This window comes from Pinus tabuliformis, chromosome 9, assembly GCF_031772625.1.
Source record: "Pinus tabuliformis cultivar Carrire ecotype Pingquan chromosome 9, CPIR1, whole genome shotgun sequence".
NCBI classification, from domain to species: Eukaryota; Viridiplantae; Streptophyta; class Pinopsida; order Pinales; family Pinaceae; genus Pinus; species Pinus tabuliformis.
Genome location: NC_142307.1, coordinates 1,515,188,225 through 1,515,195,077, shown reverse-complemented (window position 1 = coordinate 1,515,195,077; position 6,853 = coordinate 1,515,188,225). Strand labels below are relative to the sequence as shown.

The window sequence follows — 6,853 nt, the reverse complement described above, 5'->3', positions numbered from 1 at the left end:
ATGGATTATGTTCGTGTAGCTCTGGCTGGACTGGGGAAACTCATCTTTGCACAGTTCACAGAGCTCATGATCGAATTCTACAGCAATGGGCTCCCGGGCAACCTTTCCCTGGGTCCCGACTTGAGCTTGGACTATGGCTTCAAGGGAATCGACATAGCCATGGCTGCTTACAGTTCGGAGCTTCAATTCCTGGCTAACCCAGTCACTACCCACGTTCACAGCCCCGAGCCAGGGGTATTCCAGTGTACACATTTAGAATCCCCCTGCAACCCTTCCCTCCCACTTGTCTCTGCCCTCAAACAAACAATTCTTGACACCATTGTTACATTCCACGATATTAAAATTGTAGAGCAGATAACAGAGTTCGAATCCCACCTCAAGCAGCGCCTTGAAGAGGAGATAACAGCAATCGTGCTTTCATCCGAGGAGCGCACCAACAGTCACATGCTGGAAGGCTCCTGTTGCAGAACGTTAATCCATGGCTCTAAATTCTTTCCTCTGTATGCATTTATCCGGGAGGAACTCAACGCGATAATGATAATTCCGAGGGCAGACCACACGCCCCAAGAGGTCACCCAGAAGGTATTTGATGCAATTGTTGATGGCCGAATCACTGCATCGCACGAAATACCGTCTCAGTCCCTCGCGCATGCCGAGGTTTCTGCCAGTCGAACGATCAATCATTGCCGCAATTCCACGACTCTTTAAAAATGTGAACCTGAGAAACAGGAAACTTGTACACTTGACGCAGGATATGCAAAACTAAGCTGTGTCGCTTCAGACCTCAGGGCGAGCGACTCTTCTGTTTCGCTTCAGATCTCAGGGCGAGCGACTCTTCTGTTTCGCTTCAGATCTCAGGGCGAGCGACTCTTCACTGACCAGAACGTTTTTCACCGATGATCTAATGGCTGGAGATGATTTAATCGTCTAACAATCCATTTAACGGCTCACGTTGAGACACGGTGGCATGGAGGGGAATTCGTCTCAGAGGGAACGCCTTACGGCGTAATTAAAGGAATTCGAGGCATTATATATATTAACCTTTGATTTTCAAATTAATAACGAATATTTTACCCAAAAATTACAAATTTAAATATGAAACATGCCATTTCCAAATAATAACACAGTAACTCGACATGGATGTAACTCGCCAGTATGTAGTACTCCAAACCTGCAGACAACGCTTCAAATAAGCGGTGGATAACACAACACATTTATAATTTTATAATTCCAATAAGCACTTATCGTGTCATTGAAACTATAATGGAATAACCTTATGAAATATCATAACCTTCTCGAATCCTCGGTTCATCCGTCGCCATGTTTGTCGAATAGGTACTACAACAAGCTTCCGAAATATTTTCTTATAAAAATCCAGGATGTCCAGACAGCAATGTTTTTAATCCTGATTGCATCGATGTGAAATTCTCTCCTAGTGGCTTCAATCTCCTCGTCTGCATGTCGACAAAAAAGGTACAAGTTAGAATGGATTGCAGCGATTTCCTTCCTAGTTTACGGAGAGATATCGATTGCAGGGATTGCCTACCTAGTGTATGGAGAAATATAAGGCTTGCGAGAAGCCACAAGTTCAAATCCAGTCAATACTCGGATTCTGATTGAATTGAACCTAAAGTAAGAGTAGGAAAAATTTAGAATATAAACCAATGTGTCCATTCCTCGTGCATCAATAGTATTATGCAATGCCTACTCTGTCACTCTGGAAATAAAAATATTCTGTATCCTATTCTATTATATTATATCTGCTGATGTTGAAATCGCCACAATGGTAATAGTTTGGAAATTTTTGCGAGGAGGTTCCGTGCCCAGATTGTCCTTGCTGATCATGGCTATCAATGCAGCATACATGCAGTCATAGTCAAAGAATATTCGAGGAGCAGAACAGGGTGTTGCAAAGCTGTCAATGAAATAATCAAAACACATTTACTCTAATATAACCAAATCGGATTAATGCAGACTAAAACATTGTTCTTGTCTGATGAATGCAAGAACTTACTCAGATCGATTTGTCAACGAGAATACGTACTCCTTCTTAATCCAATGCTGATACTCATGACAGATTGCATGGCATTGTGCAATGCAGTCGCAGGGCAATTCTCCTTTGGCAGACCGGAATGGCGATCTAGTTTTAGGAAATAACTGGAGATCGGACAATTCACTATATGTAACAACATATATTTAAACTTCTATGCAATATCTACTATGAACAAATATACACTTGTATTGTATAACTGCCACTGCAAACACTATTTATGGGCAGGCTTCAGTCATTTATCATAGTATCCTCCTCCCTCCTGCCAAAGGAGAGCTGCCTGTAACTTCCTGTACAGGTAAGAAACAAAACTAAGAACATTTTCATGTGCAGCGATACTTCTTCTTTGCTTTGCTATATCACATTTCGACCGGGGGTAGCTTAAATAGAATAGAGTGAAGTAATATACTAAAGATGACATGGGATTGAAAAGCCGGGGGTGGTATAAACCATATGAAATCCGACAAATTCACTATATGTAACAACATATATATAAAATGCTCTGCAATATCTACTATGAACAAATATGCACTTGTATTGTATAACTGCCACTGCAAACACTATTTATGGGCAGGCTTAAGTCATGTATCATAGTATCCTCCTCCCTCCTGCCAAAGGAGAGCTGCCTGTAACTTCCTGTACAAGTAAGAAACAAAACTAAGAACCTTTTCATGTGCAGCGATACTTCTTCTTTGCTTTACTATATCACATTTTGACCAGAGGGTAGCTTAAATAGAATAGAGTGAAGTAATATACTAAAGATTTCATGGGATTGAAAAGCGGGGCGTGGTATAAACCATATGATATCCCGGATAAATAGCGGGGCGTGGTATAAACCATATGATATCCCAGATAAAGGAATAGGGTACAAAGGAATAACTAGGAAGATATACCTTTGATGTTTCCCCTACACCGCTGGTTCTCCACAATTTTATGCCAGACAGGAGGAATCTATTACTTATGTTAAGACTGTCCTTTACCCTTTACTTAAATTGCCGTAGTCAATGTTATTGGTTTGTTCCACTGAAAAATTTACGTGCTCTTTGGCATTCCTTCACAGACTGATACGGACAATTTGCTTTTAATTGTCCTTCGTCATTGGACTTCAGCATATAAACACATAACAATACACCGTCAACTAATTCTCAATGACTGAAGGCAAGAGTTTTATTTTTTTCAAAAGAAAAAACACTTTTGATATTTCATAATCACGGATAACTTTAAAAACTAGCTTGAGAATAAAATCTCAATATACTTTAAATATATTTTGAAACTTAAGTCTTATTTAAATATGATCAAATAGATTAATGGACAAAACATACAACACATTACTACTAAAATTGTAGCAAGAAAATGTTTTATTTGAGTTGTGCCTTAGTCAAATGGATAAATTTGAATTTTCACCTCTGACATGGCCAAGTCACTTAGTTAAGTCAGTGAATTTGAGTTTGTGAACAAGAAATAGAGTTGTGCATGAGTTGATTGCTAAGATCTAGCAATCTAGTGAAGTTATAGTTAGTGAAGCTCTATTATCTAAGCTATAGTCATGAATAGAACTAGTATGAGTTCAATTGAGTAGTTGTCACTGTTGTCAACTCACTATCTCTCAATTAACTAGTCAATTTACTAATGATAGCAATAGTTATGCATGCAATTCGAATTGTCTAGTTGAGTGGAGGGAAAAGACATAATTGTATTTATTATTATTTTCATTTAGTAGGTGAAAATTCTCTCGTGTCCAAGTAGGAGCTCTTCCTATTCTTTAGGAGTAAGAATTGTACAAGGAAATATGAGGAAGTAGGAGGCTTATTTTGGCTAAGTATCGGTTGCACTAGACTCAGGAGGAGATCAATATTGCAATGTAGATTGAGCTTCAAACACTGAAAATGTTATTGTAATATATCTAGATTCTCATATGGTATAATACAAACATAGGAGGAATTTTTACCAGTTGGGTTCCCTAGTAAAAATACTATGTTCATTGTGATTGAATGATTGCATGTGTTTCTATTGTATGTTTTCCCTTTCATAGATTGAGTAAACAAAATTTGTGTTTATTGTTTTCAGTCTAAATTCATTAACAACTGCAAAATTTGAGTAATTTCTACATGGTATTAAAGCTAATGAAAACTACATAGAAACCAGGTTCCTCATATTCTCTCAAAGAAATTTCGAATAACAAATTTGTGGTGTAGGAATTTTCTTTAGAACAATGTCCTTCTATGGATTGAGTCTTGAATATGAATTTGAGGGCACTTCAAATTTCATATCTTGGAAAGACAAAATGGAAGTTGTGATGGATGACAATGGAGTATTGGAGTACTCATAAACTGATATTCCAAAACTAGCAGCATCAGATACACAACAATTGGCTTAGTGGAAGAAAGACAAAACAAAAGCCAAGAGGATTATCCTTGAGAGATTCAGAGACCATGTAGTTTCAAATTTGCATGGCAAGAAAACTTCTTATGCAATGTGCAAAACTCTCATAGTGCTATTCGAAAGAAGTAGTGATGCGAAGAAATTAACGTTGAAAGATAAGCTCATGAAAATTTAAATGTAGAAAAATGAAACCATTGTTCAGTACCTATCAAGGTTGACTTAGGTAAGAGATGAACTTGGAGGAGTTGGAGATACTTTGCCACCATCTCAACTAGTGAGCTTAGTACTCCTTGGTCTTCCAAAGTCCTGGCACAACTACCAGGATTCAATTAATGGAAGAGACAAGCTCCCAAATTGGGAGTGACTTTGGTCTAACTTGGTGTAGAAGGAGATTAGAAAAAACACTAGAGATGGAGTCTCATCCAGAACTAATGAAGAATAAGACTTTTCTCTAGTTGGCAAAGGAAATAATGGCAAAGGAAGGAAGGCCCAAGGTGAGGTAGAATCCAACTAGAACCATGGCAAGAAGAAATACCTCGCTAACATTAAATGCTTTCCCTGCCATGAGTATGGACACTATGCAACCAAGTGTCGACATAAGAAATCCAGTAAGAAACCTGTAGCAGTAACAGGAGGAGATGCTCTCACATTACAATTTGAGTTGGATTTCACCCTCATTGCTTGCATTTCATGCACAATAAGAGGGAGTGAGTGGTACCTAGAATCTGCTGCTTCATATCAAATGATAGGGAATAAGGATTTCTTCAGCAACTTAGAGGAGAAAGACCTACATTTACACATAGATCTTGGGTATGATGTCATGTATAGTACCAAAGGGATTGACACTATCATCTTTAACAGGGATTCAGGCTCCCATCTTCACCTAAATGATGTAATGAATGTGCGTGGGCTAAAGAAAAAACTAATTTCTGTATTTATACTTAGACAAAGGATATGATGTGGTGTTGATCAGGTGATCAATACAAAGGATATGATGTGGTGTTGATCAGGTGATCAATTCTATGCTAAAAATGAAAGTGCCCAGAAATTCTTCAAATCGGCGCCAAATTGAAGATCTCACCAATTTGAATCCAATGCAACCTGAATCGCACAAAATTGATATTGTATTCTACCGATATCACGTTCTAATCATTTTCCCAAACATGTAAAACATTTTTAGATTGGTTGCAGGTATGCTGACTGTGGAGTTCGTATGCTGACTAGGCAAGGTGACTGGGCATGTTCACTATACAATGTGGGCCAATACCAGGTTGTCGCTTTTTCTCTCCGAATTGGCTCAAATTTGCTATGTTTTTATTGGTTGAAGTGGATTTTAAGTGGTCCAATGAATGGAAGCCACGTGGGCTAATGGATGACTGCCACGTGTCCTCTCACCGGTGTTGTAAAATTTATGTTATGGTCCAAACTGCCCTCACAAGAATTGAACATGAGACCAATTGAGTAACAACACAACGCCTTACCGCTGTGCCAAGGGTGGTACTTATTAAACATTGGTGGCACATTTATATATAAAGTTTATATGTTTGGTATTTGGGGAATGGAGCCAGGGCTAAGCCCTAGCCCCCGGTCACCCCATGCATCACCATATAACAAACCACAGGACCATGTAACAGGCACCCCGAAGTGGAACATTTGAAGGAGCTAAGCATTGGGACTAGCCTGTGGTCATGGGCATCACAACGTGATTGCACGCTAGAGTGTTAAGGAGCTTGGTGGAGGGCACAAAGTCCAAGCCCCATCCCAGGACACATGGCCCTTGACGTGACCACAAGCAAGGATAATTTTAGGGGCGAATGTTCGCCCTTTGGCGAAATTAAGGGGTTTTAAATTTTTAGTGGGCGAATATTTTGTATCATAGTACATTTTTACAAATCACCTCAAATAGCCCACCTTATTTTAAAAGAGAGGGTAAAAAAGGTAAATTTAGCCCTTGAAATTAGGACTTACAACCTTCCATTCGCCCATTTTCAAGAATAGGTTTTATTTAAGTGAATCCATTCGCCCATTTTCAAGAATAGGTTTTATTTAAGTGAATCCTATGGGCCAAATACCATATTTATAAAAGAGGTATGGTAAATTAATAAAAATATAAATAAATGAGAGGTATGGTAAATAAATAAAACATTTTTTATATTTACTCCATAAGTCACCTTATATACATGTAAGGGTGTAAACAAATAAAAATATAAGTAAAATGGAGGTATGGTAAATAAATAAAACGTCTTTTTATACTTACTCAAAAGGTATGGTAAATAAATAAAAATATAAATAAACTAGACGTATCGTAAATAAATAAAACCTTTTTTATATTTAGTCCATAACCCTCGTTCTATTTATGAAGGCTCAAGAAAGAGGTTTTATTTAAGTGAATCCTATGGGCCAAATACCATATTTGTAAAA

At 38.1% G+C, this 6,853-nt stretch overlaps 1 pseudogene; it reads left to right on the top strand.

Annotated features, from left to right (window-relative positions):
• LOC149154348 (phenylalanine aminomutase (L-beta-phenylalanine forming) pseudogene) lies at positions 1–708 on the top strand (annotated as a pseudogene).
• The last annotated feature ends 6,145 nt before the right edge of the window (positions 709–6,853 follow it).